The following is a 12,711-nucleotide window of genomic DNA, read 5'->3' as shown; positions in this document are numbered from 1 at the left end:
TAGCCATTATTTTGGCCAAAATAATAAGCAAACTTAAGTGCGAGACTCACTTTGTCTACAGTTTTTCAAACATGGTTATCAGTCACCTGGTTTCCCTCTCCATGTAATCATACATAAAGGCAGTTCTACAGTCACCTACTTAAGATTTAGTAGGATCAAACCCATGTTCAAACTGTAAATACCTTGATACAGTATTAAGGCCTTGGCCAAGCTGGGCTATGTTATAGTTCTGTTAGGCTCAAATGACAGCATTCCAGCTAATACAAACACCACTGATTGTTGGTCAGCATACTGAGGTACCAACATATCACCTGCAGCTACAGGCTTTGCACTGACTGTCCATTCATTCATGCATTGTTTAAAATCTTACTACTGATTCGCATGGTAATTCAAGTTCATGCCCCACATTATTAACCTTATGGCCCCTGTATAGCTTTAAATTCTGAGGGTACCCAGCTACTTTAGATTGTCTTTAGCAAAAGAGTCATTCTGTGTCAAGTGGGACCAATTTTAAAGGTCATCCCCACCTCACCATCTCAGATTTTGATGAAATTTGGTACATAGTTTCTTTATGATAAAAAACTAAGCTGTGCAAAATTTTAGTTCAAAAGACTAAAAATTGGAGGTTCTAGGGGACCTCAAGTAAAGGGTTGCAAAATGTCGCCCTGAGCAAAATGACATTTTGGGCCAACTTCCAGAAGCTGTAAACTGGAAGTTTTAGTAGTACAAGGGGGATATTTGGAGAACCTGCACTACTTTTAGGGCTTAATGAACTGGCAAAACCCCATGTTCCTAGTCCTCTTACCTTTTGAATGGTTTAGGCCTCAACTTTGCCAAAGAAATGGCAAAAATCAATTTACAGCGATGTTGAGGCTGCTGTAGTTTCTAAACTAGTTGGCCTTTCAGGTTGATTTTTGGTAGGTGTACTAAATGCACGGCTGTAATGAGGCATTCCAATTTGCAGCACTTTCCTTCAAGTGGTTGAAAAATTATAGCGTTCAAAGTTGGTATAAAAAGCATTTTTGCCCATTTTGGGCTATCTTTGATGCCCTTGATCTCCAGTGGGACAGCTTCAATATTCTTTCTTCTTAGCACCATTAGAAAGAGCAGATTTCCTTCTATCAGAATATGTAGTTTCATTTTGGAGTCTCTTCATATAGGATTGCAAAAATGCCCTCAAATGTTTGCGGGCAGCAGCCTGTGATTTCTTCACTACACCCTTGATACAAGTGTAGTAAAAGTGATTCTTCTTTCAAAAAGCACCAATTTTTTTAAATAAAGAACACATTATGTTATAAAACTGTATTCAAGAAAACTAAAAACAGGAATGTTTTTAGGATGTGGAAGGATGAGGCCAGGTTTCATAACAGGTTTAAAGAAAACTGCAGTCAGTTAGGATGACCGACTTAGCCAATTATGATTGGTGGACCCTGTTGCAAGGCGTCTGAGTGTCTGTTGCTGGTGTTTCTTCACCCTTGCTACAGTTTGACCTCTTAGTGAACTGTAGGCATCAAAGTAAGCCTAGCAACAGACACTCAGGAGCCAGGAGGTACCAGAAACATACAATTGGGCAATGAAACAAACAATTCTGCCTTGCAACAGGGTTCACCAATCATAATTGGCCAAGTCTAACTGGCTAAAGAAGTTTTCTTTAAACATTGTTATAAAACTGTGTTCAAGTAAACTAAAAAACAGGGTGGAAACCATTGTATACATACTTCTTGTTGAAGAAACTCGCATCTGCACTGACAGGCTCTTTTATATTGAATTAAATGCCACAAATGAAGATATTAATCACTTTAGACTGAAGTAAAATTTTACCCATTGAAAACCTGATTGCAAGAATAAATGTGTGTGTTGAACTGATGCTAATGGTCATCAATGGATCCAGAAAGATCAGATGAATTTCCACTTTGCTCAGTTGGCTGTTCAAGTACATCAGTGTCATTTACTGACATACAATAAAAATAAAGGTTTGAAATTAATTGAAGAGCTTCTGCCTGATCAACAGAAGTTGTTACAAGAGCGTTCTGGTCAACTTTTCGATGCTGGATCAACTATTTGCCTTCATCATGAATCCTTACTGTTGAAAAAGTTTGAATTTTTGCAAAGAACCTGATGTAACCCATTTTCCAAAGGTGGTCATAATGCAAAAAGGGGCTTAAGAGTGCTGGATGACACACTAGCAGCCCAGCTAAAGGCCTTAACAAGCAAAATATTTTGTGCCAGGTCAGAAACTATGTCCATCTTGTCGAAAAGACGTCAGTAACAGAGCTGCTGATTCTTTATCATCATCAACAACAGCAGATGATGAACACAAGTTTGACATCTCTTGGTATTTCTCCATTAAAGTTCAAAAAAGTCAGCAAGCGTGATGTACGAGGCTACACCAAGCGCAAATCAGGCGATGTGCAAAATACTTTGTCATCATCTTGCAGTTGCTGGTGGCTTAGACCTAAATGAGTTTGAAACTCAACCTTCTACCAGTCAGAAATGTGACAAATGTTCTGATTATGATGACCTGCTAAACGAGTTGAAAAACAAAGTCCAAGTTTCAGCAAATCATGCAGAAAAACTGCAAATACTAACTTTAGCACCAAACAGCTGGTCTATTGAAAGAACTGCCTCAGAATTCATGGTTTCAACTAGAATGGTTAAAAAAGCAAGAAATCTGAAATCAGTTTGTGGAATTCTGGCAAAACCAGACAAAAAGAAAGGTAAAGTTTTACCAGAAGAAACAGAAAAAAAAATTCTTGGCTTTTTTTGAAGTTGATGAATTCAGTAGACTGTACCCAGGGAAAAAAGATTTTGTCTCTGTCAGAACTGGCACTGAAAAAATTCAAATGCCAAAAGCGCTTGCTGCTTAGCAATCTAAAAGAAATGTATGTTGCATATCGTACTCGAAATGGGCCAGAAGTGGGTTTTTCCAAATTTCGTGAGCTAAGGCCAAAATGGTGTGTCACTGTTGGCTCATCTTGTATGCATTCAGTGTGTGTTTGTGTCATTCATCAAAATGTGAAGCTTATGCTTGCTGGAAGCCATCTGCTGAACGAAGATTACAAAGCACTGATGGCTAAAACTGTGTGCAATTTGGAATGCAAAGAATGCATGCTTCACAGGTGTGAAATATGTCCAGGTAAAGATGTGCTTGAAAATACCTGACAGAAGTGTTCAGTGATGCTGACCCAGGTGAAACAATCGAGTTTAAGCAGTGGGTTCATACAGATCGCACCACACTGGAGACCAAACAGATGTATGTTGATGATTTTGTATCTGAGCTTGCATTGAAAGTTTCAAACCTGTCAGTTCACCATTACATTTCCAAACATCAGACACAATACTTAAAAACTGTTAAAGAAAACCTAAATCCTTGTGAAATTGTTGTTCTCTTGGACTTTGCTGAAACCTACTCCTTTATTGTCCAAGATGCTGTTCAAGGTTTCCACTGGGAAAACAGTCAAGCTACACTGCATCCATTTGTTGTGTACTTCCGTGATGCTTCAAGTGAAATTCAGTGCATAAGTGTTTGCATAATAAGTGACAGCTTGCGGCATGATGCAGTTGCTGTACATGCATTCTTGGAAAAATTAATCGCGTTCTTAACAAGCAAAATTGGAGAAATAAAATATGTAACATACTTTAGTGATGGCTCAGCTGCACAATACAAGAACTTCAAAAACTTTGCCAACTTGTGCTATCATCAAACAGAATTTGGAATAAGTGCACAGTGGAATTTCTTTGGCACAAGCCATGGCAAGTCACCATGTGATGCCATAGGTGGTACAACAAAGCGACTAGCTGCTCAGGCTAGTTTGCAACGACCTAAAAATAGCCAAATTCTCACAGCACAAGGCTTGTTTGAATTTTGTGATCAAAAAATAAATAAAATCAAGTTCATTTTTGTTTCCAAGGATGAAATTGAATCTTCAAGATCTGCACAAGAGGAAAGATTCAGTAAAGCTTCCACAGTTGCTGGAACTTGTGAAAATCACCAGTTTATTCCCATTGACTTGAACCAAATTTCAGTCAGTAGAGTGTCAAATGATTCCTCCTCATTTGTTGTCAAACTTTGTCAGTCAGATGACCCAGTGAGTGTACCTGGCATAAATGTGTCTCAACTTCAGCCTGGGCAGTATGTTGCCTGTGTTTATGACAACAGATGGTGGATTGGCAATGTCTGTGACACATCATTTGAAGAACATGATGACTTGGTCAACTTTATGCATCCATGCGGGCCTGCACGAACATTTCATTGGCCTAGCAGAAGAGATTCTTGTTGGATTTCTGAACAGCATATTCTAGCAGTTCTTCCAGTACCAGCAACTACAGCACTTGAACGACAGTATACATTTCCAGAAACAGCAGTGAAACTTATCAGTGAAAAATTCTTGTCACTTCAGCACTGAGGTTTTACTTGGGAACCATTAAGACACCCCCATTAGGCTTGAGAAACTAGGCAAAGACAACCAAATGAGGCTTGGGAACCTCAAGTAATATGCCCACCTTCAGGTTTGGGAACCTGTGCCAAGTGGCTGGACTTGCATGGCTATCGGGCGTGACCTCTTGGCGATGAGGTTGCCACTTCCTATTGAATGGGTAGTGGCGTAGCCACCATGGACCAACGCATGCTTAAAGCAACTGAGTGACTTATACAGCAATTAGAAACATTGATGGGCCCTATATCCGTTTCATCTATCATTCAACAATACTGGCCAAAAAACAATTTTTTTGCAATCCTTATATGGAGAGACTCCAAATTGAAAACTACATATTCTGATAGAAGGAAATCTGCTCTTTCTAATGGTGCTAAAAGAAAGAATATTGAAGTTGTCCCACTGGAGATCAAGGGCATCAAATATAGCCCAAAATGGGCAAAAATGCTTTTTATACCAAATTTTAACGCTTATAATTTTTCAACCACTTGAAGGAAAGTGCTGCAAATTGGAATGCCTCATTACAGCCATGCATGTAGTACACCTACCAAAAATCAACCTGAAAGGCCAACTAGTTTAGAAACTACAGCAGCCTCAACATCGCTGTAAATTGATTTTTGCCATTTTTTTGGCAAAGTTTGAGCCTAAACCATTCAAAAAGTAAGAGGACTAGGAACATGGGGTTTTGCCAGTTCATTAAGCCCTAAAAGTAGTGCAGGTTCTCCAAATATCCCCCTTGTACTACTAAAACTTCCAGTTTTACAGCTTCTGGAAGTTGGCCCAAAATGTCATTTTTGCTCAGGTGACATTTTGCAACCCTTTACTTGAGGTCCCCTAGAACCTCCAATTTTTAGCCTTTTGAACTAAAATTTTGCACAGCTTAGTTTTTTATCATAAACTATGTACCAAATTTCATCAAAATCTGAGATGGTGAGGTGGGGACCCCTGGTCCACTTGACACAGAATGACTCAAAAATCTGTTTGCTGAAACTTGTCTTCTCTGTTTCTGAAAGGATTCTCAGTTCCCCCTTGGAAGCTTATTCGAGAACAGGCCAGATATTCCAACATTTAAGCAACAGCTCAAGAGCCTCTTCTCGTAAGCCTTTGCATGAGCGAGTTAGCTTTCTTGATTCCAGTTGGTAGATTAAATTTAAAAAAAAATTCATTTGTGTTTATGCAAGATAGGTACTGACTGTAGGCCCCTTTTCTTTCTACCCTCCTCATAAAGCAATTAATTCTCTGTCCTTGGGTCATGTTTGATTTAACCCTATAAACTTTGAACAGTTATTTTGTGCTACTTTATACCACAACAGCTTTGAGGTGCTTTGGTGTGTGGGACAGTAGCAGTATTGTCTGTCTAGTATGGCATACATTTTGTATGTTATCTGATACAACTAGGATTTTGACAGATAGCAAAGAGAAGCTTTTCATAACAAGCAATAGATTATGCTTACTAGCTTTCCCTTCCAAAGTCTCATGCTCAGAACAAAAATGAACCAAGCCTGCAGAGCATTGCCTCAATAAAATGGAAATACCAGCTTATGAACTAGTTTCTCACTTTAGCTCTTTGTGACTCCTGGGCAAGTCACTTAACCCTCCATTGCCCCAGGTACAAAATAAGTACTGGTATATAATATGTAAAATGCTTTTGATTGTAACCACAGAAAGGCGGTATATCAAATCCCATTATTTTATTTTAAGTACTTATTACCCATGCTATACAACCATTCTAGGTAGGGTACAAAAGCAAAACATACACGAGAAAATAATCCAAATTAGACAAACCAAATATTGAAGAGCTGTTATCTTGCCTAAACATGACAAATACTGATAACATTCTTGACTCATTGAAACTGCAAGTCAAAAAATACACATGTAGCAAAAGCTTGTGCAAATAGCCTTCAGTTGTTTCCTGAACTGTGATAACACTGGGATAATCCGTAAATCAAAAGGTAAAGTGTTCCACTGATGGGCTTCTTCATCATAGTATTGCAAGATGAATCTCCTGAGTGGTTTATGGTGGAAAGCTTTCTTGATTACACTCTTTACCTGAGCTTTTAAAGATAACGAATCAACAAACACCAAATATTAACATTCTGTAAGAATAAGGGTGATATCAAATTTAATTGATGGTGGTACAATCATAGAATTGTTGCTTGACAAGAACAATATTTTGACAAGATTGAAGCAATTTGCTTTCATCCAACTATTAACCATTTGTAGACACATTTTGTTTCCTCCTTGAAACTACCTACCTGTTCTTCTGATCCTATTCCCACCCATCTACTTAGCAGTATCTCTCCTACTGTCATCACTTTTATCAGTCATTTCCTCAATCTTTCACTTTCCACTGCAAACATGCCGTTGTCACACCACTCCTCAAAAAAAACCTTCATTGGACCCTACCTGTCCTTCCAACTATCGCCCCATCTCCCTCCTCCATTTCCTATGCAAGATACTTGAACATGCTGTTCACTGCCGTTGTCTTGACTTTCTTTCATCTCAAGCTATTCTTGATCTACTTCAATCTGGCTTTCGCACTCTTCAACTGAAACAGCGCTTGCTAAAGTCTCCAATAACCTGTTCCTGGCTAGATCCAAAGGTCTCTATTCTATCCTCATCCTTCTCGATCTATCTGCTGCCTTTGACACTGTTGATCACCACATACACCTTGATACACTGTCCTCACTTAGATTTCAGGGCTCTGTTCTTCCCTGGTTTTCTTATCTCTCCCATTTCACTTTTAGTGTTTACTCTGGTGCATCCTCCACTTCTATCCCACTATCAGTTGGTGTACCTCGGGGATCTGTCCTGGGACCTCTTCTTTTCTCCATCTATACTTCTTCCCTTGGTACTCTGATATTATCCCTTGGTTTTCAGTATCGCCTTTTACGCTGATGACTCCCAGATCTACCTCTCCACACCAGAAATTTTCAGCAGGAATCCAGGCCAAATTATCAGCCTGCCTGTCTGACATTGCTGCCTGGATGTCTCAGCGCCATCTGAAACTAAATGTGACCAAGACTGAGCTTCTTATCTTCCCTTCTAAACCAACCTCTTCTCTTCTCCCATTCTTTATCTCTGTGGATAACACTCTTGCCCACCCTGTCTCATTAGCTCGTAAACTTGAGGTCATGTTTGACTCCTCTCCCCCCTCCTCTGCACATTTTCAACAGACTGCTAAAACCTGTTTGTTTCTCTGTAATAGCATCAAAATTTGTCCTTTCTTTTCTGAGCACACTATCAAACCCTTATCCACACTTTTATTTCTTCTCTCTTAGACAATTGCAACTTGCTTCTCACAGGTCTCTCACTAAGCCAATCTGTTCAAAATTCTGCTACACGACTTACATTCCGCCATCGTCACTGTGCTCATATTAGTCCTTTCCTCAAGTCACTTCATTGGCTCCCTATCCGTTTCTGCATACAGTTCAGACTCCTCTTATTGGCTTACAAGTGCATTCATTCTGCAGCTCCTCAGTACCTCTCCACTTACCTCTCCCTACACTCCTCCCTGTGAATTCTGTTTGCTGGGTAAGTCTCTTATCTGTACCCTTCTCCACGGCAAACTACAGACGCCGTTTCTTTTATCTTGCTGCACCATATGTCTGGAATGGACTTCCTGAGCAGATACGTCATGCTCCATCTCTGGCTGTCTTCGAATCTAGGCTAAAATCCCACCTTTTTGATGCTGCTTTTAACTCCTAACCCTCACTTGTTCAGTACCCTTATTTTATCGTCCCCACCTTAGTAATTCCCTTATCCCTTATTTGTCCTGTTTGTCCTAATTAGATTGTAAGCTCTGTTGAGCAGGGACTTTCTCTTCATGTCCAATGTACAGCGCTGCGTACATCTAGTAGCACTATAGAAATAAGTAGTAGTGGTACCTAATAAAAACCTGAAGACAAGTTAAAAAAAACAAAACAGAAGAGCCCTCAGCAAAAATCATATGCAGTGTTATATGTTCCTAATAACATTCCTGTACTATAACCACCTTGGAAACCCGATTGGTTACTAATGAAGGATGTCATGTAATTCTAAATATTGTTAACTGTTTAACTACCAGTCTTTCTCCCAATTTTGAAAAGATCAGAATACCACTATTGGTCTATAATTTGACAATTAGTTTGGATTCCCTGAAGGATGTCTTTTTTTAGGCTATAAATTAACAAAATTTCTCCCATCTCAGTAGTAAAGTATCCTAGCTTAAACAAATTAGACATTGGTGTGGTTAGCTATAGCAAAAAAAAAAACGTAGGAGAAGATTTAATAAATAGGAGGGACAAACATCTGAAGGGCAGTATGACTTTATCAATGTTGTTAAAACAGAAGAAAGGTGAGCAACAGTAATTAAAATTTTTTTTACCACAATCGCTGGGAATACCCTAAGAAGATTCTATTTGCGGTATCTCTAACCCTACAGCTGTTAGTGGATTGTTATAATTGTAATTGCTTTATGTTTAAATCTTTTTTATTGATAAACAACACTATAAACTTGGTACAATTCTCATCATAGAGTACAGAATCAGATGTAATTTATGAAACTAACAACATTGTACAAATTGCAATTGTTGAGATTTGTTTTCCAATTTTTCTCCCCCCCCCCCCCCCCCCCCCCGCCCTCCCTATTATACTTGTGCTCCAACCATGTTATTTTATTCCAAAGTTTGTTTACTAAGTTATCAATGTTTTATGAATTCACAGGTGGACTACACACCACTATTGTCTTACTTCCTGCTGTTAATTCACACTCACCCTTCCCTATTCTACAACTAGTCTTCTCTACTTAATCTAAAACATGTCTAAGAATTGCATTCACTGCTCTTGCTTTATAACATTTACTTCTGTTGAAACCTTAATCTTAGCAACTTCTGCTATTTCTACCTTATTCTAATTCTATTCCTCCCCCCCCCCCCCCTAAAGCCCACCCGCTATCTACCCCACCCTAGGAGGCTATGTAATTGCTTTATTTAAAAAAAAAAAATGTAAAAACCTGCTAGTTGGAATGATAATGATTGCTCAGAGAAGTCAGATGTTAGATCACCAGTGTGACAGAGTATTAACTGTTTTGAATCTGAAGAACTTTTATCAATCTGTTGTGGTGTGGGCAACCTCGGTCCTTGAGGTCTGTAATCCAGTTGGGTTTTCAGGATTTCTGCAACGAATATGCATGAGATGTATTTGCATGCAGGGTACAGCCCTCAAGAACCCAAAGTTGCCCACCCCTGATCTGTCAAGCAGAATGAACACTTATCTGTTCCTTGGCCTCGCATAGCCAAGCATGGGGATGAATGACATTTCTCTCCAAGCAGAAAGGGACATAGAACGGCAAATATTCTGTGTCAGAAAATCACAAACTGGTATTTAATGGCTGTTGTCTTTTGGCTTCCCTCATAGGAAACAGGTTTTGGCTACTAAGGCTGAAGCAGAAAAGGATGGTGTGAAGGTTCCCACCACCCTGGCTGAGTACTGCATCAAAACTAAAGTGCCTTCTAATGATAACAGTTCAGACTTGCTTTATGACGACTTGTATGACGACGACATTGATGATGAAGATGAAGAGGAGGAAGATGCTGACTGTTATGATGATGATGATTCTGGGAATGAGGAGTCGTGACCTGCTGAGAAAGGGGCCCTTCCTCCAACCCTTTCCCCTTCTCCTGCACCCTGCGTACTCAGGCCTAAAAGGAGTAGCAGTAACCTAACAACAGTCCAGCAAAAAAAATATATATGGGGATAAAACCAGAACAAACTGCTGCTGTCTCCTGTTGTGTGAGATTTGTTTGCTCCTTTTTTTATGGACCGCTGATGGGGAGCATGCCAGGAGGTGGGGGAATGCTCTGCAGAATGTTAATGAATTCTTTGCATTCTTTAACCTTTTCATCACTGTATTATGATTCTTTTTGGGGGGGGGGGGTTTGTTAAGTAATTCTCCCTTTCCACTTTCGAAAAAAAAATTGCACAGCAAAAAGTGGAGTTCTTTGGTGGGGGGGGTTTGCGTGTTAGAGTCATTGAGGGCCTGAATGCTTGCATCTCACAATAGAATGTGTACTACAAGCATTTTGAAGCCGAGCCCACACGGATGCTGGGTCTAGATCCTATGTGCAACGTTCGGTAGCAAAAAAAAAAATAAAAGCAGAAAATTGCCAAGGTTTAGGTGATCCATTTACTATAAGTGTTCTCATTTTTTAAACTAGTGATGGTGAATGTTTTAGGGGTGTTTTTTTTTTTTTGTTTTGTTTTGTTTCTCCCTTAAGAAGTGGGGTGGAGAATGGTAAGCTACTGTGCTAAGCATAATGGAATGTGTTACTAGAAGGTACAGTATTCCTTCTTTAAACATATACATATATGTCTGTGCAAATGGATATATATCTATATCTACATATTTCAGCTACAGTCAAGGCCCAGAGAAGTAATGCTTTCTTTTATTTAATGTTTGTAATGATTGTCAATTTGAGCCCTGAAATAAACATTTGATACTTACTTATTTTCTCCAGCTGAGCCCTTTGGTTGCTATTTGAGTTGTTAAAAAAAAAAAAAAAAAAAAAGCTGTTCGGTTGGTACAGTGCTCCTGCAACATAAATTAGAGAGAGCTGCATGGGTACTTGGGTTAATGGGGATCCCGCAGGGATGAACATAAGTCCTGCGTCGTTCCCACGGAAGTGTAGTGCCTGGCCAGCCTACTTAGCCTTATGTTTCTAAGCTAGCTTAGCAATTATAACACTAAAAAAAAAATAAAAATAATGGATATGATTGATACCATTGAAATCCCCATAAGCACTAAGAGGGGAAGTTATCAATATGGGCTACTGATAAGTTGAGTAATTTTAGTACAGGGGATGGAGGAGATTCCAGTGGGGGACAGGCAGGGACTGGTGAAATTTCTGTCCCCATGCAACTCTGTTAGGTTTTTCTGTTCCTTGTAAAACATATTTCTGTTAATTAAGAGCCTAGACTTGAATATAGAAGGTTGAATTTGTGAATATTCCATAGATAAGGCACTAATGGCTCTCTGCTTTTATTCTGCTGCAGGAAGTTGCCATGTAGGAGAATACATCCTTTAGAGATGTTGAGAGGGAGAGGCAAAAATCTTGCAGACCCTCTCATATACTTACTGAAAACATATGTGATTTGGCAAATTCCTCCAAGTAAAATGTGGTCAAGATTGCCTTGTGTGAGCTTTCATTTGGCTCAATGAAGGGTGAGATGTAGCTAGCTGGTAGCACATTCATATGTAGAACAGTGGGGTTGGTGGTGGGTCAGGGAGGGAGAGGTGTAAAGCTGCATTTCACTCTGTGAGCTGTGGCTTAAACTTATGGTACTTGGACTTCAAGGGTCTAGTACAGGAGTAGGCAACTCCGGTCCTCGAGAGCTGCAGGCAGGTCAGGTTTTCAGGATATCCACAATGAATATGCAGGAGAGAGATTTGCAAGCACTGCCTCCTTGGTATGCAAATTGTGGATATCCTGAAAACCTGACCTGCCTGCGGCTCTCGAGGACTGGAATTGCCTACCTCTGGTCTAATACATCCTAAGGATGTTAGGCCCTAACTTGAGTCCCTAGTTGCCATGTGGCTAGAAAAGAGCTTTCAAACTTGGGTTCTTTAGCTAATGTCACAAGGAAACCTTAAGGTACTGTTTCTAGGAGCCTGTATTTTGTACCCTAGTAGCAAAATTTGGATGATTGGCCTTAACAGGAATGTTGGAGGGTGTCAAATACTAAGCTCATCCTGGCTGGAGCAGACAACTGAAGCTAGCTAATGTATAGGAGTTATTGTCTTCCCCCTTCCCCAGCTTATGGATATAATGGCTGGATTAGTTTTTCCCCACTCAAATGTGCACACTAAGCAGTCAGCGTTAAGGGTCCCTGCTCTGGGATTCTCTATATGAATTTGCTGTTATGTTTATTAACATTTTTTACTTTTATTTTTTCACTTTAATTTTTTTTTAATTTTTTTATGATAATAAATCTGCAACAGGCAATTTCGCAAAGAGCACAACCTGCTCACGTTTGCCCACGCAGGGGCTCATAAATACTGAACTACTACATCAGGACCTGACATCCCCAGTAGTAGTAGTAGTAGTTAACATCAAAATAGTCCCATAAACAGTATCCAATTCCCAACTAAACCGTGCACCCCTAATGTAGCAACATCCCCTTCCCCACCCCTTTAACTGTTTCCAATCCCAAGTCAACTTAAGAATACCCCTTGGTTCTTTGAGTCACATCCCTCTCTCCTTCCCCTCCCCCCCCTCCTACAATACACCACATTCCTAAA

Source organism: Microcaecilia unicolor, chromosome 2 (assembly GCF_901765095.1).
Source record: "Microcaecilia unicolor chromosome 2, aMicUni1.1, whole genome shotgun sequence".
Classification (NCBI taxonomy): Eukaryota; Metazoa; Chordata; class Amphibia; order Gymnophiona; family Siphonopidae; genus Microcaecilia; species Microcaecilia unicolor.
The sequence above is the reverse complement of the archived record's forward strand: the minus strand, read 5'-3'. Positions refer to the sequence as shown.